Raw genomic sequence first — 26017 nt, forward strand, 5'->3', positions numbered from 1 at the left:
AACCTATATTAACGAAGTATGTAGTGTGAAAGTTCACAGAGGCATTTCTCTACTCAACAAAGGTTTATCGGAAAAAATTACCACTATAGGTGTATAAAATGATGGACGTGCAACCAGAGAGTACCGAAATGTTTGAATATACAAAAAGTCTGTTTCACAAAATTGCAAATTATTTACCCACGAATGGTATTCAGCATCCTAAGTCCAAAATATTCCTGCTTCTACTTCTTGTTAGCGAATAGATTCTACTACTGAGGAATTGGACTTAATGGAAGTACAATTAATTGCATTAAGTGTAAAGCGGGTTCTTTCTGTTGCTAGTTAGACTACGATTGCACACGTGCGGCGTGGCGACACAAAAGAAGTACGCAGTTGGATTAAAGACGTCCTTGTGAACGTAATTCATGAACTATATCGAATTTAATGAGGAACCATAACAAAGTGCAACAATTTTTTTTCGTATGTTTCCTTTGTTCCCTTTATCAGTCAAAGCTTACTAATTTTGGTTTGAGAAAAACGAGTAAGACAAAGACGGACAAGTTGTGGATATGGGTCTCGGACGAGACGTCGGAAGTCGTCGTGAAATTCCCACAGAATTTATCGACACAACTGACCCACATTTTCGGGTGCACAGAACAGATTACTGAGGCTGTATCCGAAGCGTCCCACTCGTGCCATTCTAAGAAGAAACAGCGCAGGTGTGAACACGTCAAATTCGGCGACCAATAGTGCGGGTATCCTGACCGGTGACAGAGAGACAGCTACGCCACCTGTCGGGCGATGAACGCACTCGCAGAGTCTGTCAGTGACACTGCACCCTGCCGTCGGCCGTTCCGTCGCCCTCTGTCGGGAGCCGCCTGCCGATATACGCGTCCGCGCTGGCGTCTGCCATCCTTCGCCGTTGTCATCCGAATATGTATGTCGCCACCGCAGCGTTATCCCGTGTTGTACGACCGACAGTTCCTCTTTGTGATCGCTGTGATTTTAATATGGCCAGCGCTGGATCCCGTGCTGTGCTAAGTTGATATCCTGTGTCCCTGTTCCGCAAATTAGCCGAAAAGCGCATTTCCACTAATTCTTTAATAACGATGTCCCAGTATGAAGACGTCGACGAGAGAATTCTGGTGTTTTCGTAGCCAATACCGAATTCTGTACCGAGACACTGTTCGGCCATAACAGACATATCTGGCTAGTCCAGACGTGTGTGTCGTCGATCTTCAGCACACCTGTCCGTGGTGCCATAGCCAATTTCCCAAAAACTCCCCTCAGTGGAACAGGGGCCAAAATAAACGAACACGCGAGAAAACGACGGTCAGAGTTTACGAGATACTTTACGTGCCTTTTAGTGAGTAAACAACCCAATCGAGGCATTGTCCACTGGCTAACACAGGGGTCGCACATTTTTGCGCCCCCTTTTCAAAACTACATTATTATATTCACTTTTATTGTTGCTTTTCATTTATCTACCCATGTCCGTAGTAGATTTCCACATGAATGTATTCCAGTGTATAATGAAACAAAGTTGTTTTATTTGTGTACTAATCACATGTCTATTGACTGGCTTGGTTCAAATGGCTCTGAGCACAATGGGACTTAACATCTGAGGTCATCAGTCCCCTAGAGCTCAGAACTACTAAAACATAACTAACCTAAGGACATCACACACATCCATGCCCGAGGCAGGATTCGAACCTGCGACCGTAGCGGTAGCGCGGTTCCAGACTGAAGCGCCTAGAACCGCTCGGCCACTCCAGCCGGCTCTATTGACTGAATCAGAAAAAATCCAATAAATGTAAAACTTATTTGAAATTTTTGGCAGTGTAATTTCTGTGGTGTATCTTGATTCATAATAAATCCCAAGTGCCATTTTCCGGAAAAGTTATGTGTTATGTGTCGCTTGTACGAAATTATTGCTAACGCGTGAAATCTTCAGTGCTAACGACGTTTCTCAAGAAACAAGATAAGTCACAATAATTATTTTCAATTTTCGTACTGGTAACGATATTTAAGGGGTGTTCAATAAGCAGTGCAACAAGTCTCATTCTTAAAGCAGGTTGGTTTTTATCATCCACTCGTTTGGCTACAAAACCCTATTTTTCAACATAATTCCACTTCAACGCGACGGCCTTATGGCGCATTACTTGGAGATCCCGTATGTCCGCATGATACCAATCTACTGTACGACGTCGGAGCCAACGTCTCGGTGCCTCAGGAATCCCCTTCCTGCGGAGTGCATCCTTCACTGCGCTAAACGGAAGAAATCGGGAGGTGTGAGACCCGGACTGTAGGGTGAATGACGAAGAAGAATCCAATGAACAATATTTTACAGATAGATTTCGGTCACTGAGTGACCATCCTCAGTGCAAATTATTGGAAAGTTGTAGGCCCATATCATAAAAAAATGGTTCAAATGGCTCTGAGCACTATGGGACTTAACATCTCAGGTCATCAGTCCCCAAGAACTTAGAACTACTTAAACCTAACCAACCTAAGGACATCACACACATCCATGCACGAGGCAGGATTCGAACCTGCGACCGTAGCGGTCGCGCGGTTCCACACTGAAGCGCCTAGAACCACTCAGCCACCATATCATAAAAGCACAACATTTCCTATGCGGTGTAACATGATTACTCTCAACAGATATCTTCACTTTTTCTGCATACAATGATCTTCAAATTTACGAAGGAGCCTATTTTGTAAACTTAGCAGTTAACCTTAGCAGCTGCCGATCCAACGTACAACGAATGGTGCACACGGTTCCCAATGGAATTAGGCATCAGGAGTCCCATGAAGTTTTGTGAGCTCCTCTCGAGTGTGCAGTTTTGGTGGGGCCTTCTGTTGTCATTGAGAAGGAGAAATTCGTTTGCATTTTTGTGGCGATGAAAACGCTTTAGTCCGTCCAGTACTGCAGGAATCACAGCTGTGTGCGGCCGGACGGCACGTGGGCTATCGGAAAGGTTTGTTTGATCTTGTTGCGATGATGGCAAGCGTCTCAGCTGTTCACTGCCAGCTTTCCTTAGACACTCTGCAAGCGCCTATTAATATCTTCGACGCTCTGGTTTTTCGGCAAAAGAAACTCAATGACAGTTGTCTACTTGGGACGCACTTCTGTTTCTGTTACAGATACCGTTTTGAAGGCTGTGTAAAGCGCCGCCACCTATCGGAACTCCATGAAATTATAGTGGCTGAAGCGAGAATATTCCACGATGTTCCCCCGAAAAAATCCACATTTTTTTAACCGATATTGGCCGACAAAAAAAAATTTGTGTTGCATCACTTACCGAATGGCCCTTGTATTATTTCTAAACTGTCCTTCAGTTGTTTAAGAACTTAAAAAAATTATATGTTTATATGTGTGGTGTCTGTTCTTTAGGACATTTCTCTATCGTTTTGAAGATAATTTTAGTGAAGTAGTTTGTTCCGAAAAACGAGATTTGTGAAGAAATTTGTAAGTTTTGATGATGGTTAGTATATTTTGAGGTTAGGGGCTACACGTGCACGTCCTCACAGCCAGAGGTGTTGCGATCTTCGTCTGAAAAATCTGACAAGGGAACCTCCCCATCGCACCCCCCTCCTATTTAGTTATAAGTTGGCACAGTGGAGAGGCCTTGTAAAACTGAACACAGATCAATCGAGAAAACAGGAAGAAGTTGTGTGGAACTATGAAAAAAATAAGCAAAATATACAAACTGAGTAGTCCATGCGCAAGATAGGCAACATCAAGGATAGTATGAGCTTAGGAACGCCGTGGTCCGTGGTTAGCGTGAGCAGCTGCGGAACGAGAGGTCCTTGGTACAAGTCTTCCCTCGAGTGGAACGTCTAATTTTTTATTTTCAGACAATTATTATCTGTCCGTCCGTCCGATGCGAGGTAACTGCGCCGTAGTATGGGGACGCTACACCTAAACAAACATCGAAACACACGGCGACAGTCGACTACAGCGCACGGAAGAGAGAGTATTCCTGCTAACGAGGCTCCCTGGCTGGCAGTTGACTGTTCGCTACATTGGACGAGAGTGCATTAAATACGTGAGATGTATTCCGTGAGCAATATGAATCCAGCAAAACACAGACACTAAACTTATAACAGTGAACAAAGACGTAAATGAACGAACAGACAGATCATAACTTTGCGAAAATAAAGAAAGTAAAATTTTCACTCGAGGGACGACTTGAACCAAAGACCTCTCGTTCCGCAGCTACTCACGCTAACCACGGGACCACGGCGCTCCTGAGCTAATATTCTCCATGATTTTGCCTATCCTGCACATGGACTACTCAGTTTGTATATTTTGCTTATTTTTTTCATAGTTCCACACAACTTCTTTCTGTTTTCTCGATTGATCTGTGTTCAGTTTTACAAGGTTGGTTGGTTGGTTTTGGGGAAGGAGACCAGACAGCGTGGTCATCGGTCTCATCGGATTAGGGAAGTATGGGGAAGGAAGTCGGCCGTGCCCTTTCAGAGGAACCATCCCGGCATTTGCCTGGAGTGATTTAGGGAAATCACGGAAAACCTAAATCAGGATGGCCGGACGCGGGATTGAACCGTCGTCCTCCCGAATGCGAGTCCAGTGTCTAACCACTGCGCCACCTCGCTCGGTGGTTTTACAAGGCCTCTCCACTGTGCCAACTTATAACTAAATAGGAGGGGGGTGCGATGGGGAGGTTCCCTTGTGAGTAATGTTAGACAAACCCAAAATTCATCATTGGTCATACCACCCTTTATTTGTAGACGCTCTGCTTTTCCATACTGAAAATATTGAAAATAAGCTCTTATAAACACGAAATTTTAATCAACGTGTCCCACAGGTATGTAAATACTGCAGCGTAAATTCGATAGCAAATGGTTCAAATGGCTCTGAGCACTATGGGATTTAACTTCTGAGGTCATTAGTCCCCTAGAACTTAGAACTACTTAAACCTAACTAACCTAAGGACATCACACACATCCATGCCCGAGGCAGTATTCGAACCCGCGACCGTAGCAGTCGCGCGGTTCCGACTGAACGCCTAGAACCGCGAGACCACCGCGGCCGGCATTCGCTAGAAAAAATGTTCAAATGTGTGTGAAATCTTATGAGACTTAACTGCTACGGTCATCAGTCCCTAAGCTTAGACCCTACTTAACCTAAATTATCCTAAGGACAAACAAACACATCCATGCCCGAGGGAGGACTCGAACCTCCGCCGGGACCAGCCGCACAGTCCATGACTGCAGCGCCCCAGACCGCTCGGCTAATCCCGCGCGGCAAATTCGCTACCGTTCAATCAATGTATACATGGTATACCAGTATGTTAATCAAATATGTCACCGCAACGCTAGATGTTGTGTGTGTGTGTGTGTGTGTGTGTGTGTGTGTGTGTATACTGATTTTCTGCCGTGAAGGCCGCAGCATTTGTGGACTCGGGTAGCAGACGGTAGGAGAGAGAGTCGGCGACGCTGAACGTAATCCTATTTGGCGGCGCAGCGCACTCCGCAAGCAGAATCCCGCGAGGCCGTAAGCCGCTCACAGCGTGAGGTGCGCTGCTACTGCACGCAGCACAGCCGGCACCGGCACGGCGCCAGCGCAGACTGTACGGGGGGAAGGCGCCCCAGCCAAACTTCCCTGTCAGTTAATAGAGTCTCTCATACATCTTATGAACATTCTTATCGAAATTATGAGGAAGCAATCAGTTTACATGGAATTTATACACGGACTGTCGGGAAACCGGAACAGAACATGAAGTACCTGAGATGTGCTACAGAAGAATGTTGAAAATTAGGTGGACCGATAATGTAAGGAATGAGGAGATTCTCCGCCGAATCGGCAACGAAAGGAATATATAAAACACGCTGACAAGAAGAAGGGACAGGACATTTGTTAAAACATCAGGGAATAACTTTCATGGCACTAGAGCGAGCTGAATACAGTAAAAACTGTATAGAAAGGCAGGTACTGCAATACATCCAGCAATTAAACTGACGGAAAAAATTACAGCACCGAAAAATAATTAATGTAGCACACATTTGTGTGGGTGATATATTTAAGTAACCAGCATTGCAAAATCACAGGTTAATGTAAGCGCGAGATAGCCATTGCCAATGTGAAATGCTGGTTCATTATATACGGTGTAAACGCCAGTATGTTGGATACAAGGGTGCTAAAGTGCATGCATTGTGTTGCACAGATGCCGGATGTCAGTTTGTGGGATGGCATTCCATGCCTGTTGCACTTGTTCGGTCAATACAGCGACGGTTAATGCTGTTTGCGGATCACGCTTGTGTAGTCTCCCGATGTTGTCTCACATGTGCTCGATTAGAGAAAGATTTGGTGATCGAGCAGTCCACGGCAGTAAGTCGACACTCTGTAAAGCATGCTGGGTTACAACAGCGGTATGTGGGTGAGCGTTATTCTCTTGAACAACAAAAAAATGGTTCAAATGGCTCTGAGCACTATGGGTCTTAACATCTGAGGTCATCAGTCCCCTAGAAATTAGAATTACTTAAACCTAACGAACCTAAGGACAGCACACACATCCATGCCCGAGGCAGGATTCGAACCTGAGACCGCAGCAGTCACGCGGTTCCGGACTGAAGCGCCTAGAACCGCAAGGCCACCGCGGCCGGCTGTTGAACAACACACTCTACAGTGTTGTTCAGTTATGGCAGTACAACATTTCGATTTACCAGATTGGCGTCAAAATTTGCAGCAGGGGTGCGTGAGATAACTACGAGAGTGCTTCTGCTGTCATACGAAATCGCACTCCAGACCATAACTGCAAGTGTGAGTCCAGCGTGCCTACCAAAAAGGTTGGTTGCAAGTCCTCACGTGGCCTCCTTCTAACCAACAAATGGCCATCACAGGCACGAGGCAGAACCAGGTTTCACCAGAAAACGCAACAGACCTCCAACCTGCACTGCAATGGGTTATCATTTGACACCACTGAGGTCCCAAATGGCGGTGGTTTGATTGGCTGCTGATTTTTTGGATGGAACCAAACAGCGATGTCATCGGTCCCATCGTATTACGGAAGGACAGGGAAGGAAATCGGCCTTGCCCTTTCCAAGAAACCATCGCGGCATTTGCCTGAAGCGATTTAGAGAAATCACGGAAATCCTGAATCAGAATGGCCGGACGCAGTTGAAACCGACGTTCTCCGGAATGCGAGTCCAGTGTGCTAACCACTGCGCCACCTCGTTCGGTTGGCGCTGGTTTCTGATCGATGGAATGCACTCCACACGAACCCTGTCTCGGAGGCGTCCTTGAAGTAAACGAGGTAACAGTTCTTTGTGTCACTGTAGTGCCAACAGCTGCTCAAACCGCTGCTGCAGATGCAGTACGATGCGCCAGATCCAAACGCCAAACACGACAGTCCTCGCTTTCGGCAGTGACACGTGACCGTCCGGAGCCCAGTTTTCTGGCGCCCGTTCATTCTCGTGACCACCGCAGCCAGCGATCACGTACAGTGCCTACATTTCTGACAAGTTCAAATGGTTCAAATGGCTCTGAACACGATGGGACTTAAGATCTGAGGTCATCACTCCCTAGACTTTAGAACTACACTGCTGGCCATCACTATTGCTTCACCAACAAGAACTGCAGATGATAAACGGGTATTCATTGGACAAATATATTATACTAGAACTGACATGTGATTATATTTTCACTCAGTTTGGGTGCATACATCCTGAGAAGTCAGTACCCGGAACAACCACCTCTGGCCGTTCAAAAATGGTTCAAATGGTTCTGAGCACTATGGGACTTAACATCTGTGGTCATCAGTCCCCTAGAACTTAGAACTACTTAAACCTAACTAACCTAAGGACATCACACACATCCATGCCCGTAGCAGTCGCGCGGTTCCGGACTGAGCGCCTAGAACCGCTAGACCACCGCGGCCGGCCTCTGGCCGTAATAACAGCCTTGATAAGCCTGGGCATTGAGTGAAACAGCTTGGATGCCGTGTACAGGTACAGCTGCCAATGCAGCTTCAACACGATACCACAGTTCATCAAGAGGAGTGACTGGCGTATTGTGACGAGCCAGTTGCTCGGCCAACATTGACCATACGTTTTCAATTGGTGAGAGATCTGGAGAATGTGCTGGCCAGAGCAGCAGTCGAACATTTTGTGTATCCAGAAAGGCCCGTACAGGACCTGCAACATGCGGTCGTGCATTATCCTGCTGAGATGTAGTGTTTTGCAGGGATCGAATGAAGGGTAGAGCCACGGGTCGTAACACATCTGAAATGTAGCGTCCACTGTTCAAAGTGCCGTCAATGCGAACAAGAGGTGACCGAGACGTGTAACCAATTGCACCCCATACCATCACGCCGGGTGATGCGCCAGTATGGCGATGACGAATACACGTTTCCAATGTGTGTTCACCGTGATGTCGCCAAACACGGATGCATTCATCCGAAAAAATGAGGTTTTGCCACTCGTGCACCCAAGTTCGTCGTTGAGTACACCATCGCAGGCGCTCCTGTCTGTGATGCAGCGTCAAGGGTAACCGCAGCCATTGTCTCCGAGCTGATAGTCCAAGCTGCTGCAAACGTCATCGAACTGTTCGTGCAGATGGTTGTTGTATTGCAGACGTCCCCATCTGTTGACTAAGGGATCGAGACCGAGACGTGACTGCACGATCCGTTGCAGCCATGCGGATAAGATGTCTCTCATCTCGACTGCTAATGATACGAGGCCGTTGGGATCCATCACGGCGTTCCGTATTACCCTCCTGAACCCACCGATTCCATATTCTGCTCACAGTCATTGGATCTCGACAAACGCGAGCAGCAATGTCGCGATAGGATAAATCGCAATCGCGATAGGCTACAATCCGACCTTTATCAAAGTCGGAAACGTAATGGTACGCATTATTCCTCCTTACACGAGACATCACAACAACGTTTCACCAGGCAACGCCGGTCAACTGCTGTTTGTGTATGAGAAATCGATTGGAAACTTCCCTCATGTCAGCATGTTGTAGGTGTCGCCACCGGCGCCAACTTTGTGTGAATGCTCTGAAAAGCTAATGATTTGCATACCACAGCATCTTCTTCCTTTCGGTTAAATTTCGCGTCTGTAGCACGTCATCTTCATGGTGTAGCAATTTTAATGGCCAGTAGTATACTTAAACCTAACTAACCTAAGGACATCACACACATCCATGCCCGAGGCAGGATTCGAATCTGCGACCGTAGCGGTCACGTGGTTCCAGACTGAAGCGCCTAGAACCGCTCGGCCACCGTGGCCGGCTTTCTGGCAAGTCTTTTTGCTGTATCTTAGAAGAAACATCCAATTCCACGTAGCCCTATCACACGACTTCGTTCAAACTCAGATGTTGACAATGGGGTCCTGTCACCTTAAAGGCATTTTTGACTAACATTAACTCACAACGGCCAGTCTGGTAGGTAAGTAACACTCACGACCCTTACAGCGTGTAATTAAAGCAAACCTGATTTGCAACCTCGTAGTGCCGCTACTAGCGCCACTCTTACGCGAATGGCGTGAAATTTGAATGGACATCATCTTTCAAATGTAGAAACTCACCTACCAATTTTCGCTAACTCCTTCTTGGTGTTGTGATTTTTTTCTGTCAGTGTAACTGATGACGTATGTTGCAGTTGCTCCTCTTAGATAAAAAGTTTGCCACAGGAGAGAAATTCGTGGGGGCCGCATCAAACCAGTCAGAAGACTGATGACTCAAAAATACAGGATTAGTTTTAACACCAGCCCCCCCCCCCACCTTCCCCTTCAATGCCTTTTCTTTGAAGAATGGAACTCCAGTGTACAAAACAACTACAATAGCTCCAGTCTAAGAGAAGCTAGTTTTTCATTGATCTCAATGTCTGTGACTACACATCTCCTGAACAATATGTCGTACAACGATATACTTTTGCAGGTATGTTCAGTGGTGTATGTGTATCCTGTCTCCAAAATTTGTTCGAATAGTTTTCATAGTACAGAAGTAATAAATTAAAACCTGCTCGATGGTGAAGTTTTACTATATGTACAACGAAAACGGGTTAAGCGATGAACTTTTTTCCTGTCCTCATCTTGTGGGTCAGGGCGAGGGCTGGGTCGGGGAGAAAAAGTTTCAAAAAGGCTTGATAGTATGTCTAAAGTTTGTTGGAAATGGCTAAGTACGCTCATCCTCAAATAATGCATGAATATAATCCGAGTAATTTTCCCGCCTTGAGTTACACTGCCTCAAGATACACACAGAGTGCCTACTTAAACACTTGACGTATTTTTTAAACCTTTAATGCAAGGTTATTTTATACCTCTCAATGAGTACATTAGGACAGTATTTTAAATTTTAAAATTACATCAGTAATTATATGAAATACTGCTAATTAAATTTTTGTCGTCTGTATTGTTCCATCTACGTGACTACTGCGTTTCACATTCTGATAAGTTCGTTAAAACAGCTCTTCTTTGATTTTTTTGCGTCTTTTGGTTAGTCTCTTTCTGTAAATCTGTTTCCTCTAACGTGTCTTTATTGGCTCGTAATTACTATTTTTATTTTAGGTTTCCTGATTTATCGTAGTTTTTATCTGATCTATTTTTCCGCCTACACGCCACCCTGTGGTACTGCCATAAGGGTCTACTTCGTATTATGTTTGGTCTCCCAATGGTGTGTTCCTCCATAATATTCCAGTTTTATTAACTACCTTCACTTTAATTCCACATTTTCAAACTCTGAACTTTAGAGTGTATCTGCTCTTGACTTTTTTGTTGTTTTATCCCCTTGTATCTGGGGTGATCGACCCTATCATTTTGACGATTTTGTTACCTGACTACTATTGCTTCTATGGACGTCTTATTTTAATATGACTGACAATGTATAGCCGTCCATTTAACTCCTGTCTGGAATTTACGTCAATGAATTGTGAGTAATTTTATCAGTTATTTACTACATACTTTTTTACCTAGGGGTATAAAAAGTATTGTTTTATTTTTCCCTTTCCCTACTCAAATGAATACCTGAGGATTTACCTGTAAGCTGTGAAACCAGTCATTTCCATTAAGGATCGTTTAAAAGCTGTTGCGGATCTTCGTTTGTCAAGACAACCAAATTTTACAGTACACTGAAAATGAACCGAAGTCTGCCACCTGCCTTACCAACGATAGATCCCATGTTATCTTTCCATTTGATATAGCTACCAGCTATAACATCCAGATATTTGTATGAATTGGCTGAGCCAAATTCTGACTCACTGATGGTGTAGTCACACAACACTAATTTCATGAAGAGCATAATGTTATACACTCCTGGAAATTGAAATAAGAACACCGTGAATTCATTGTCCCAGGAAGGGGAAACTTTATTGACACATTCCTGGGGTCAGACACATCACATGATCACACTGACAGAACCACAGGCACATAGACACAGGCAACAGAGCATGCACAATGTCGGCACTAGTACAGTGTATATCCACCTTTCGCAGCAATGCAGGCTGCTATTCTCCCATGGAGACGATCGTAGAGATGCTGGATGTAGTCCTGTGGAACGGCTTGCCATGCCATTTCCACCTGGCGCCTCAGTTGGACCAGCGTTCGTGCTGGACGTGCAGACCGCGTGAGACGACGCTTCATCCAGTCCCAAACATGCTCAATGGGGGACAGATCCGGAGATCTTGCTGGCCAGGGTAGTTGACTTACACCTTCTAGAGCACGTTGGGTGGCACGGGATACATGCGGACGTGCATTGTCCTGTTGGAACAGCACGTTCCCTTGCCGGTCTAGGAATGGTAGAACGATGGGTTCGATGACGGTTTGGATGTACCGTGCACTATTCAGTGGTGTACGGCCAGTGTAGGAGATCGCTCCCCACACCATGATGCCGGGTGTTGGCCCTGTGTGCCTCGGTCGTATGCAGTCCTGATTGTGGCGCTCACCTGCACGGCGCCAAACACGAATACGACCATCATTGGCACCAAGGCAGAAGCGACTCTCATCGCTGAAGACGACACGTCTCCATTCGTCCCTCCATTCACGCCTGTCGCGACACCACTGGAGGCGGGCTGCACGATGTTGGGGCGTGAGCGGAAGACGGCCTAACGGTGTGCGGGACCGTAGCCCAGCTTCATGGAGACGGTTGCGAATGGCCCTCGCCGATACCCCAGGAGCAACAGTGTCCCAAATTTGCTGGGAAGTGGCGGTGCGGTCCCCTACGGCACTGCGTAGGATCCTACGGTCTTGGCGTGCATCCGTGCGTCGCTGCGGTCCGGTCCCAGGTCGACGGGCACGTGCACCTTCCGCCGACCACTGGCGACAACATCGATGTACTGTGGAGACCTCACGCCCCACGTGTTGAGCAATTCGGCGGTACGTCCACCTGGCCTCCCGCATGCCCACTATACGCCCTCGCTCAAAGTCCGTCAACTGCACATACGGTTCACGTCTACGCTGTCGCGGCATGCTACCAGTGTTAAAGACTGCGATGGAGCTCCGTATGCCACGGCAAACTGGCTGACACTGACGGCGGCGGTGCACAAATGCTGCGCAGCTAGCGCCATTCGACGGCCAACACCGCGGTTCCTGGTGTGTCCGCTGTGCCGTGCGTGTGATCATTGCTTGTACAGCCCTCTCGCAGTGTCCGGAGCAAGTATGGTGGGTCTGACACACCGGTGTCAATGTGTTCTTTTTTCCATTTCCAGGAGTGTATTTCTGTACGTTTAAAAAAAGTTGCCAATTTTTGAACCGCTTCGAAAACTTATCAAAATCTGCCTCAATATTTTTCCAGTTTTTTTACGTAGTACTTCATTATAGACAACTGCATTCGCTTCTAACTGAACACGTCGGTTTTCTTGTTTGTTGCCTAAGAACTGGTATTGTTTTACAGAATAGTTACAACATGTTTTATCAGGAAAACATTTATAGCGTATTTCAAGAGAACTGGTTATGTTAACCGCGTTATACATGCTAGAAATTCTGCAATATGAGTTTTTCTTAAGTAATTTGTTTCAGGTAATGTAGAATTTAGATGTCATGTTGATAATTTTCAGGATATGTCTATCTACAGGATGGTCAGGAGCAGTCTGAAAACCTTTTTAAGGAAGCTGAAGAGTAGATTGTGTTGTGAAATAATTGTCAAGAAAAAAACTCGATAGTGTGCGCCGTTTCCGAGTAAATTAGCAATGAAGTTCACCAATCAGACCGTTGTGCGCGTAAATTCAAGTGGTCCGTCAGAAACAATTAGTGTCAGCTGTTTTCATAGCGTAGATCCTAGCGCACGAGACTGCCCAGTCTCTGGCTGGGGTTCGAACCTTACTACAGTCTCATGTCCAATTTTTGCATCACTGTCTTGTTCGGTTTTACGAAACCAAACGAAAAACATGTTTGGGGACACCGACTCTGGCGGGCCGCTTGAATTCTAGCGCGTAACGGCGTGTTTGCCACCTTAAATGGTTCAAATGGCTCTGAGCACTATGGGATTCAACATCTGTGGTCATAAGTCCCCTAGAACTTAGAACTACTTAGACCTAACTAACCTAAGGACATCACACACATCCATGCCCGAGGCAGGATTCGAACCTGCGACCGTAGCGGTCGCGCGGTTCCGGACTGAGCGCCTAGAACCGCTAGACCACCGCGCCGGCGCCAACTTAAATACTAATTAACTCGGAGACACCGCAATGCAACGAATTTATTTGTTAAGAATTATTTCGCAGCGCAGCCTACTCTGCAACACCATTAGCAGCTTTTAAGGTTGTTGCTGACCACGCCGTGTGTTACTAAAACGCTATCCCGGAACCCGTTACCAATCGCAGTGCAGTGGCAACAAAAATTCGATTTTCAGTATTTCGCTTAATCATAGCCGAACTGAAAAATGGAAAATGCTTTCATAATATACTCATTAACAGGTATAAACTTATGATGAGAGTTTAACACAATACCACAAGCACGACAGTTAAAACCATGTGTTAGTCTTGAGGAAACCGACGGCGAGCAAATGGGCGGGTTTCATCCGTCCAGTATTTGAGACTCGGAGCACTTGGCCACTTCCATCAAAGTTAACACATAACTTCCATATTTCACGCAACTTTTTCTTGCTGGCATATCTTCAAAATGATGCAAAGAAAAATTTTTACCGCTTACTACAAATTGGTCGTTCGTATTGTTACACTTGATCATCAGGCATGTCGTTTTAATTACTGCTATTTTACTGCTGCCACTATCCGCAACACAATTTGCAGACAGTATCCACATACAGCACTGAACGTTGTCTACCTGCAGAATTACATCACTGTGCGACAGATACTTCATGAGGTACGACGTCATAAAAATTGAGATGCGTGAAAAACTAGCTTTTGCTTGAAATTAAGAGCATATTACACAGTTCATACTCACCCAGTTTTCATTATGACACCACTTAGCGATTTCCAAAAAACTTTAACTGTTATTTCGAACATTTCCTAATTTTTGTTACACGATTAAAGGCAAATATTAACACATTAATTCATTTCTAAAGTAACCAGACGTTTGAAGTTCAAAAATGGTTCAAATGGCTCTGAGCACTATGGGACTCAACTGCTGAGGTCATTAGTCCCCTAGAACTTAGAACTAGTTAAACCTAACTAACCTAAGGACATCACAAACATCCATGCCCGAGGCAGGATTCGAACCTGCGTCCGTAGCGGTCTTGCGGTTCCAGACTGCAGCGCCTTTAACCGCACGGCCACTTCGGCCGGCTCGTTTGAAGTTGTTTTATACATTCTTTATACAGGGTGTTACAAAAAGGTGCGGCCAAACTTTCAGGAAACATTCCTCACACACAAAGAAAGAAAATGTGTTATGTGGACATGTGTCCGGAAACGCTTACTTTCCATGTTAGAGCTCATTTTATTACTTCTCTTCAAATCACATTAATCATGGAATGGAAACACACAGCAACAGAACGTACCAGCGTGACTTCAAACACTTTGTTACAGGAAATGTTCAAAATGTCCTCCGTTAGCGAGGATACATGCATCCACCCTCCGTCGCATGGAATCCCTGATGCGCTGATGCAGCCCTGGAGAATGGCGTATTGTATCACAGCCGTCCACAATACGAGCACGAAGAGTCTCTACATTTGGTACCGGGGTTGCGTAGACAAGAGCTTTCAAATGCCCCCATAAATGAAAGTCAAGAGGGTTGAGGTCAGGAGAGCGTGGAGGCCATGGACTTGGTCCGCCTCTACCAATCCATCGGTCACCGAATCTGTTGTTGAGAAGCGTACGAACACTCGGACTGAAATGTGCAGGAGCTCCATCGTGCATGAACCACATGCTGTGTCGTACTTGTAAAGGCACATGTTCTAGCAGCACAGGTAGAGTATCCCGTATGAAATCATGATAACGTGCTCCATTGAGCGTAGGTGGAAGAACATGGGGCCAAATCAAAACATCACCAACAATGCCTGTCGAAACGCTCACAGAAAATCTGTGTTGATGACGTGATTGCACAATTGCTTGCGGATTCTCGTAAGCCCACATATACTGACTGCGAAAATTTACAATTTGATCACTTTGGAATGAAGCCTCATCCCTAAAGAGAACATTTGCACTGAAATGAGGATTGACACATTGTTGGATGAACCATTCGCAGAAGTGTACCCGTGGAGGCCAATCACCTGCTGATAGTGCCTGCACACGCTGTACATGGTACGGAAACAACGGGTTCTCCCGTAGCACTCTCCATACAGTGACGTGGTCAACGTTACCTTGTACAACAGCAACTTCTCTGACGCTGACATTAGGGTTATCGTCAACTGCACGAAGAATTGCCTCGTCCATTGCAGGTGTCCTCGTCGTTCTAGGTCTTCCCCAGTCGCGAGTCATAGGCTGGACTGTTCCGTGCTCCCTAAGACGCCGATCAATTGCTTCGAACGTCTTCCTGTCGGGACACCTTCGTTCTGGAAATCTGTCTCGATACAAACGTACCGCGCCGTGGCTATTGCCCTGTGCTAATCCATACATCAAATGGGCATCTGCCAACTCCGCATTTGTAAACATTGCACTGACTGCTAAACCACGTTCGTGATGAACACTAACCTGTTGATGCTACGTACTGATGTGCTTGATGCTAGAACTGTAGAGCAATGAGTCGGATGTCAACACAAGCACCGAAGTCAACATTATCTTCCTTCAATTGGGCCAACTGGCGGTGAATCGAGGAAGTACAGTACATACTGACGAAACTAAAATGAGCTCTAACATGGACATTAAGCGTTTCCGGACACATGTTCACATAAAATCTTTTATTTATTTGTGTGTGAGGAATGTTTCCTGAAAGTTTGGCAGTACCTTTTTGTAACACCCTGTAGAGTCGGGGGCTTACTGGTACGTAAGTAAATGAAATCAAAATTTTTGTGCCGTACGCCTTTCTCATTTATTTTTGGAAAGGCGTCATCAGAGACAGGAATTGTAGAGGCTGCTATGCATGGCATGAGAAAGAATCGTTTCACTCAGTGGTATGTAGACGGACATAACGCAAAAATTACATACCTAATGGTGCAACTGAGGAAAAGAGGGCAGTAAAAATTAAAGAAGTTAAAATTTAAATATTCTGAAGCGTACCAGCTTTTGTTGTGGAAACAAGAGACGAGGCCCGCGTGAGCGTGCATAGGTGCTTTGATCGTGTGGCTGATTCACACGCGCTATTGTCCGGCACTAGGTCTCATGTCTGGGGCACGTTGGCCTTACGGACGAGCATGATACAGCGTTAATTACGACGCGTCTGTAAGCGGAAATTAGTTCCGTTTTATCTCCGTAACATATTACGTAAAAAACGGGTCATAAAAAGTTCTGACTAATGTGAGAAAGGCGTCGGCGGTAACGAAACAGTGGGTTACAAAGCTGCAAAAAATGTTTCCTCTCCCTGTGAATGCCTGGCACTGTCCAGCCATCAGCCACTTTCCTAGGGCACGTGGTTCCACAGCTGCTGGAACATGATCCTTATACGAAATGGGTAGTTTTCTGACGCGCAACGAGATTTTTAAAAACATTTTTGAGGATTCCTATATATGGTATGGTAGATGTCTCTCCACGGAAAATACAGTCTGGTACAGCTTCGTTACGTATTTCAGAAATCTAAAGAGTTTTAGCTTGTTTAAGGAATGAATATTTTCGAGAGACTTGAACTAAAGACAATATATCGTCAAAATGATAGCACGTTGAACACATTCTCCAAAACATTGGCGTTGGAATCCTTGTCTGCTATGATGAATATACGTAGTTTGTATTAATATCCAAGATACTTTACGCGAATGGTGGAGTAGTTAAGTTACACTTAATTTCAGCTTATTATCCGCGAACAGCTATTACACAGCCCTCAGTTCTTATTTTAATCTCTTGAGAGGTAAAAATTTTAAAGTGAGGTCAAAAATGGAGTACAGTAAGCAGGAGTTGTTGGTTGCAGCAGTTATGCAGAGGAGAAAAGGGTTGCACAGAACAGATTAGCATCTAGATCTGCATGAAAGTTTTCTGAGGGCTGAGGATCACGACGACGACGGCGACGACAGCAGCAGCAGCAGCAGCAGCAATAGCAACAACAACAACAACCAGTACAAAACAACCATTTCATTCCCGAACATTCCCAATACGTAGCTACTCAGGTTAAGAGGGTCTCTTCAGTCCCAGTGGAAAGAACGACAATGAGAAATAGCAGCCCGAATTAATCCAAACTAGAGAAGATGAAGAACAGTGTGCCATCAGGAAGTTTTTAAGATTTGTCGGAGACGTGCTGCACGAAGGTCCAAAAGTGGTTTCTAGCGTGGCGAAAGTGGTCGATGTTTTACCACTACAATTCAACAAAGAGTCGCCAACTGAAACGTTAACATGAAAGAAGGTGCAATTACACCTCTTGTGAGACAGAGACACAACATGGGCAAATTTGTGGGGTTGGATGTGAAATTTCGGTTGTTGGTGCGCGTATTGTTGAGAAAGTGGTACGTGTGTTTCCATGTGCATGTATGGAAACAAAGGATAGAAGATTGTCAGAGGCAGCAACGAGAGAGAACAAAATCGTACAGCTTCGTCTGTTGCAGGCACGCTTCATCTTGTCCTCCTATGATTCCACATAGAAAAATGGTTCAAATGACTCTGAGCACTATGGGACTTCTGCTGAGGTCATCATTCCCCTATAACTTGGAACTACTTAAACCTAACTAACCTAAGGACATCACACACATCAATGCCCGAGGCAGGATTCGAACCTGCGACCGTAGCTGTCGCGCGGTTCCATACTGTAGCGTCTAGAACCGCTCGGCCACTCTGGCCGGCGATTCCACATAAGATTCAGACGTTAGCTTTGTGATGGCAACCGGGAAGGTCGCATTTTTCGTCGTTTATGCCTTCTGTGGTGGCACGTGGCGCTGTTGGGTACCCTGACTCCTGTGCATTGAGTGTAATCTGAACAGCAACTACTAAACAAAGGAGGTATCAGAGCCCGAAGCAGTCCGCCTGCTTCAGGAAACTCCACGTTATACAGGGCGAAACCGAAATACACCGACAGAGTTTGTGGAACGATATTTTGGTATATGGGACTGGTGGTATTTGGTGGTGGGATATTTTCAATGACTGACAGATCTAGAGAACGTGCTCGCAAGCTAAACAGTGGAATAGCCTTCACATCGAGGTAGGTCAGGACAGCAAGGGTAAGCACTACTAGTTCAGAAATTACACGTTGACTCTCTGCCTTGGGCTATGCAAGTGATCGTGCTTTGCAGGCGTATCCACGAGGTTTCGAAGACCTTCACAGGACATTATAAATACTCACACAGCAAGAAATCACAGACTGTCAGATCACAAGTCCTGGGCCGGCAATTCATGTAACCGTTGCGGGAAATCACACGGCAAGGGACCTCTTCATTGTGGCAATCGATGTGTGACACGTTGCGCCATCCTACTGAACCCATTCCTTTCAGCATTCACACGATCCTGCTCATACCCTAAAAACTCTCTTAAAATTTTGCAGTAATGTTCACTGTGCACTGACAACGAGTTTCTGGCGCCATCTTCGAAGGATTATGGCCCATTAAAGTTCTCAGCTGGTATGTCACACCACACAGTCATTCGTTGTGGCAGTACTGTCTTCTCCATAAGTACTGTGTCCCAAACCTTGCAATTATGCTTCTTCATGAAGTCATCCAACATAAGGTGTGCCTGATGAAACTGTTTTTCGATCTTCGATTCGCAAGCACCAAATGGGGAAATGTTAGGTTCCTTTCGTAATCATTTGGCTTCAGTTCTTCTGTCATTTGGATTTTACGAGGGGCACATTTTTTTTTCAAGGCTCGATAGGTAGCCAAATGGAAGCCTCAGTGAAAATTAAAAAAATGTTTGGTTTCCAACACTTAGCTACACCTTCCAGCTACTTCCCTACATAGTCGCCGCTCCGACTTATACATTTTTCGTAGCGCAGTACCAACTTTCCAACATCCTCGTTATAGAAAACAGCCGCCTGTGGTTTCCACCAATTCCCTAGTTTTGCGTTCTGCTCGTGGTCTGTGCCAGAATGCTGTCCTTATAACCAGCATTTCATCTGATCAAAGAGATGAAAATCAGAAGGAGTGAAGTCCAGGCTGCACGGTGGGTGATCAAACACTTCCTATCGAAAACGCAGCAGTAGCGTCTTTGTTGCAGCTGCAGTGTGCCGCCAAGCGCTGCCATGAAGGAGGACACTGTGTGATAACAACATTCCTCTTCATTTGCTCGCCACTTGCTGAACAAGATCGCTTGCATCGAGAAAGTCTCTACGTCCAGCTTCTAAGTTTCTGCACCATTGCAGCACTTTGCCGTCACGCGTAACAGTTTTATCATGTGAGTTGGCTGAAATCAGGCGGAAGCCCTCAAAATGAAGAAATCGAATGGCAGCACGGACTTTACACTTGGCGAGAAAAACTATTATTTTGACTATCTTGACTGATTTGACTATGTTGACTGTGCGCTGAGAACTGGAAAGTTCTACGTATGGCGATCGATGGGCATGCTAGAGACAATACGGGACACATCTTCTCAAAGTTACATCGGATTTTCAACGTTGTTTTACTTAAAAAAAAAGGGATGCGCTTATACGCCCCAAAGTTCAGAATTCGTTGCTGCTTCTAAGAATATTCATTGTGAACATCAGCGAACAGATCGCATTGGACTAACAGCAATATTATGTCTCCCTGTGGTGATGTTTTCTCCAGAACGACTAACACAAGAACACCCGAGAGTTTAATGCCCACAACCGAACCAGTTTTCTCAACTTCAGCAACCTGTCTCATCCAGTCGACTTATTCGGTGCATTACGGTGACCAACCATTTCAAAGAATTTGTTAACAGTCTCTTTACATCATTCTCAATATCTGTAAAACGTTTCACTATGAAAACACGCTTTCCTGTCCTGAAACGCTCCATTACTAACAACAAATAAAAACAGATGAAAACTGTGCAGATTCAGTGCTGCCAACTTACTAGAACCGAAATGGCAAGTACTTCAAAGTTGCAGAATTCGTGGGAGATCCTTTAATGATGCAGATCGCGCTACCTTGTGCAGTAGCGCTTGAATGCATATACAAGTACGCTGTATATTTCGTTCCACTTTGAGGTTTGTTGCATGTCGCCTTCATTGCGCTGCAGTTTTAATGGCCAGCAGCGTATTTTGCCTCCCTGCGGGGCACACAGCCAGTGCCCCTGGCAGACAGTCTACCGCGCGACACAGCCCGCTGAGTCAGCGGGTCCCTAGCGCGGCCGGTTACCGCAGAGGCTATTTCAAGTGTAGACGCGACACTACAGCCGACAGCTGTATATCACGACAAGGTGCTATCCATGCGTCACGGCTACCAGCAGAGAGACTGTCCGCGTGCTTCTACGTAAGACAGCGGTGAGGGTGCCGCGTCGCACGGTGCCAACACGTAACCGGGAGATCCCAAGGGAGATAAACGGACTCCCCGCTCTGGGTTAGCCAGCAGATTAAGTTTCGCGGTGTAGTCAGCGTTCCTTCCAACCACCTGTAGATGAACAGCTCTTCCCTGGATTTAAGTTACAAAGCAAAGCAATTAAGATCGTTGTCATCATCTTGATCATCAGCCATTTGTCGTTCGCTCCTGGAATAGGCCATTTCCAGACTTCTCCATACATTGCGACGTTCTGTTTATCTGTACTCAAGAATTTTTCGCTCTTTTCTTTATGCTGTCAATGTTTCTTCCACTCGCACTTCGTCTAGGTATTTTCTTATCATGTGAAATCAACAAAGAATCTCCTTAGACCACTTCCCATCATTTCGTTTCGCTATATGCCCAGCCCCTCTTAGCGACCTACGGTACACAGCTAGCTGTCAGAATAGGAGCAACCGAAATTGCTCAACAGAAGAAACGACACTAGAGCGGAGGGGGCACCAGTACGATTCCACATATAGTAGGCGAAAGAACTTGCTCTTCTTCTAACAGCTGTGTCGCTTAAGGTCACTGTAGGAACGAAATGTTCCCGATGATTGGAAAGGAAATAAGCACAGGTCATTCCCATTTTGAAGACGGGTCGACGAACAGACGCGCAATATCATAGGCCCATGTCTCTGACATCGTGCTGTGTTTCACGCTAGCGTAATGTGACGTTTCTTCAGCCCGAAGATGTTCCCTGTAGGAATCAATATGTGTTTCAGAAAACACGATCGTATGAAACTCGTCTCGCCCTGTCAGTCTACGAGAAGCAATAGATACTGGCCTCCGGTTAGTGCCATGTTCGTTGACTTCTGGAAGGCGTTCCACACTGCCACCTAATGACAAAACAAGAGCACACGAATATCAGATCAGTTACGGGACTGGACTGAAGAATTTCTAGCGAACAGAACACAGCATTTCATTCTCAACGGAGAGAAATTTGCAGACGTGAAAATAGCTTCTGGCGTTACCAAGGGCGTGTTATGGGACTCAACCTTTCACAATGTGGTGGAGGTGGAAAATTGTAGCGAAATGCAGAAAGATCTGCAGAGGATCTACGTTTGGTGCAGAGATTAGCAGCTGACTCTCAACATGAACAAAGGCAACGTATTGCGTATAAACGGAAAGACCTTTTATTGTACGATTACGTGCGAGCACAACAATTATTGGGAACAGTCACATCCATGAAATATCTGCCATTATGTGAACGGAGTAACTTAAAGAAGAAGAATCCTCATAAAATGAAGTCACCCTTGAAGGAAGTAGCTTTCAGAACCTTCGTTCGACCAATACTTTAGTATCGCTCTTCAATGTGGAATCCGCATCAGACAGCACTAACAGAGAAAATAAAGCATATCCAAAGAAGAGCAGCAGTCTTATTTAGTTAGCGCGATAAAGTGTCACGGAGATGGTTACGAACTCCAGTGACAGACACTTTGGTTGCTGATAAAATTCCGAGAGCGTACGTTCCTAGAAGAGTCTACCAATATATTGCTTTCCCCTTTGTACATCTCGCGAAAAGACCATGAAGGTACAGTTAGGGAAATTCGGAGGTAATGTCAGAGGGATTCGAGGTTACACGAAGGCTCACCAACAATAGTTCCTCCCACTAACCGTTCGTGACTGGAACAAGAAAGTGTTGAAGTGATACAAAATACCCGCTGTCACACACCGTAAGGTACCTTGCGGAGTGTAGATGTAAATGTAGATTTCAGATTCGTAACACTCACTATCATGTCTTCAACATCTATCTTTTCTCTTACTCATTTGTTGTTTCTTCTGTTCCTTTTTCCTATGCCAAATTTACGTCTTTCCATTGTTCTCGGTCTATGCATTTAACGTTGATATTTCACTTCCATAAATTAGTACTGGCAGTACATACTGGTTATAGACTTTCTAATCACGGCATACTGAAACTTTGCTTCTGGATGCAGCATTCTGTTTCTCAAATGAACTTCAAACCATTTTTACGCGTCTGTTTATTTCTTTAAATGTGGTCAGTTGTCACACTTTTCTGTAACTTTACAATTAATCTTTGCTACTTTCCTTTCTGCACAGAGGTTGTAGATGAGTTTGGTCTTGCTAAAATTAATATTCAGGTCTATTGTCATTCTTTGCTCTAGTAGCTTCCTCCAGCCCTTGCTGATGTTTGTCTGGACCTGAAGTAAAATGGCTCTGAGCACTATGGGACTTAACTGCTGAGGTCATCAGTCCCCTAGAACTTAGAACTACTTAAACCTAACTAATCTAAGGACATAACACACATCCATGCCCGAGGCAGGATTCGAACCTGCGACCGTAGCGGTTGCGCGGTTCCAGACTGAAGCGACTAGAACCGCTTTGCCACCCCGGCCGGCGGACATGAAGTAAAAAAAAAAGTCATCTGCGAGTAGGTGGTGGTTCAGATGAAGTCCCTGTACATGTATTTCTTCTACATCTCGTTTAATGGTTGTAATCTCTCTTCCAAGGTTAAAGAAATAATTTTCGGTGAAATGGAGCCATCTCGCCTAACTTCTTTCTCAGTACTGAACTTAAACATTTTGATGCAATCGAGTGAAAACTATAGCTACACTAATGAGACAAAACATTATGAATACATGCTTAATGAAGTGTTGGTCTAACTCTGGAACGAAATATGAAATAGATTCTGCCTGGCATTGATTCAACAAATTCTTGTAGGTTTTCCCGAGGTATGTGTTACAAGTCACTCATTTCCAATTTCTGAAATGCCCAAAGAGTTCAGACCAAGTGAAATTCAAGGCATCAAAGTTCACTATCATTTTCCGCAAACCAATAGAGCACGATTAATTCCTTATAACATGGATAGTTATACTGCTGAAATACGCCGTCACAGCTGGGGAAGGCTTCAGGCTCGAAGGGATGTAGGTAGTCTGCAATAATGTTCACGTAGCCTGCTGCTGTTATGTCGACTTCGATTACTAGCACAGCTCCCATGGAAGCCAAGGTAAGTGTGCCCCCGGGCATAAAACTCTTCCCTCCAGCCTGTGTCCCCTGCGCTATACAAGTTTCGAGTAGCCTTTTGCCATGGTCGACATGGTTTCACAAGACACGTGACTCATCCAAGCAGATGTCATGTTTTCATTGGTACATTTTCGATGATCCGTTGCCTACTGCAATAGTAATATTGACGATATCATTGGGTCAAGACGGGAACACGTGGACGGTGTCGGTTGTGGAGCTGCATGTTCAACAATGTGCGCTGATCGGTTGTGATCCGAAACACTTATATCAGCATCTGCGCCTGCACCCGCATTGTACTCTGTCGTCAGACCTGCCACAGATCGCCGCCCCATTTATGACTCGTATCGTGGCTGGAATGATTCCCTATTCGTCTCTTCTCCGCTTGTATACTCTTCTCAAAGTATCACGTGTGGGTAGCGCTGCCTGTCGGCATTCGATATTGCGAAATGTCTGTGTTCGACCACAAAGATGTGGCACGTTATATCTGGCGTGATCCAGGACATTAATGAGAGACTTCGTGGAACAAAAGGTCACACTCTGGGACTTAGACTATTAAGAACTATTTTCTGATTTAGACATCGTTTGCGACTAAAGCACGGAGTTAGTAGTATTGACCTGACACGAATGCGCAAGAGCAAATTCGGAAAAAAGCAACGTTCCAGTTTATTTAAGCATAGCAAGACAATACAGGAAAAACAAACAAACTAAATAAATATTCCAGTACATTAAAAACAATAACAACAACAAAAAAGTCAATGGTTTGATGAAACTAAAAAGTTTGGAAGAATTGGGTGTTTTTGAAGACGATATTAAAAACACAGAAAAGTCAGCAGCAAAATTAAGAGCTTTCAGAGTTTTCAATACAAAGTAAAAGAATACGCAGAACATTTATCTTCGAGGAGCAGAAGAAACAGAAGAGCGAAAAAAAATATTGAAAGAAAAAACACCACCGGACGTAACGAATCATAAGAAACTCACATGTGCGATCTGCAATTGCTCGCATCCGATAGACAGAAGCATCGCCATCTTTGTGTGAGAAATGTTCCTCAAAGTACTTCGGGTAGTCCTGGAGCAGTCTGTATACGACATTTTACAAGAGCTATACAAATACACAATCAGATCAGAAGCATCCCGACACCATTAGTGAACATTAATATTGGATGTATCCACCCTTCGCCTGTATTATGGCTTGAAGTATCCTACGGACACTTGCAGTGGGATGTTAAATTTCTGTGGAGGAGTGGAAGTCCATTACTCTTCATGAGCCGAAATCAGAGAAGGTAGTGATGCTGGGTGGGCTCTGGAGCGAGGTCAAAGCCCTAAATCATCTCAAAAGTTTTCTACTGGGTTTAGGTCGGGATTCGGTGCAGAACAGGCCATTTCAGGAGTGTTATTGTCGACAAACCATTCCTCACAGATACTGTTTACGAAAAGGTGCATTATCATTTTGATACCAGGAGTCATCGTCTCTCCATTGTTCCTCTGCTGTACGCAGTACACAATGCTGTAAAACGTATTTGTATCCTTCCCCATATAGATTTCTCTTTAGCACAAAAATAGGACCTTTCCTTACCACGAAATCAACCCACTCCACCTTCCACATGAGGTAAAACAGTTATTTAAAACCACTCGTTTAGAGGTCATCCACTGTCAAGTAGTACCGCTTTTTACACCACGTCAAAGACCGCCTAGCCTGACTATAGAAATTTGTGGCTTACCAACAACTGCACGACATTAGTACCTACACTACTGGCCATTAAAATTGCTGCACCAAGAAGAAATGCAGATGATAAACGGGTATTCACTGGACAAATATATTATACTAGAACTGACATGTGATTACATTTTCACGCAGTTTGGGTGCATAGAGCCTGAGAAATCAGTACCCAGGACAACCACCACTGGCCGTAATAACTGTCTTGATACGCCTGGGCATTGAGTCAAACAGAGCTTGGATGGCGTATACAGGTACAGCTGCCCATGCAGCTTCAACACGATACCACAGTTCATCAAGAGTAGTGACTGGCGTATTGTGACGAGCCAGTTGTTCTGCCACCATTGACCAAACGTTTTCAATTGGTGAGAGATCTGGAGAATGTGCTGGCCAGCGCAGCAGTCGAACATTTTCTGTATCCA

The sequence above is a fragment of the Schistocerca nitens genome, chromosome 7 (assembly GCF_023898315.1).
Source record: "Schistocerca nitens isolate TAMUIC-IGC-003100 chromosome 7, iqSchNite1.1, whole genome shotgun sequence".
Lineage (NCBI taxonomy): Eukaryota > Metazoa > Arthropoda > Insecta > Orthoptera > Acrididae > Schistocerca > Schistocerca nitens.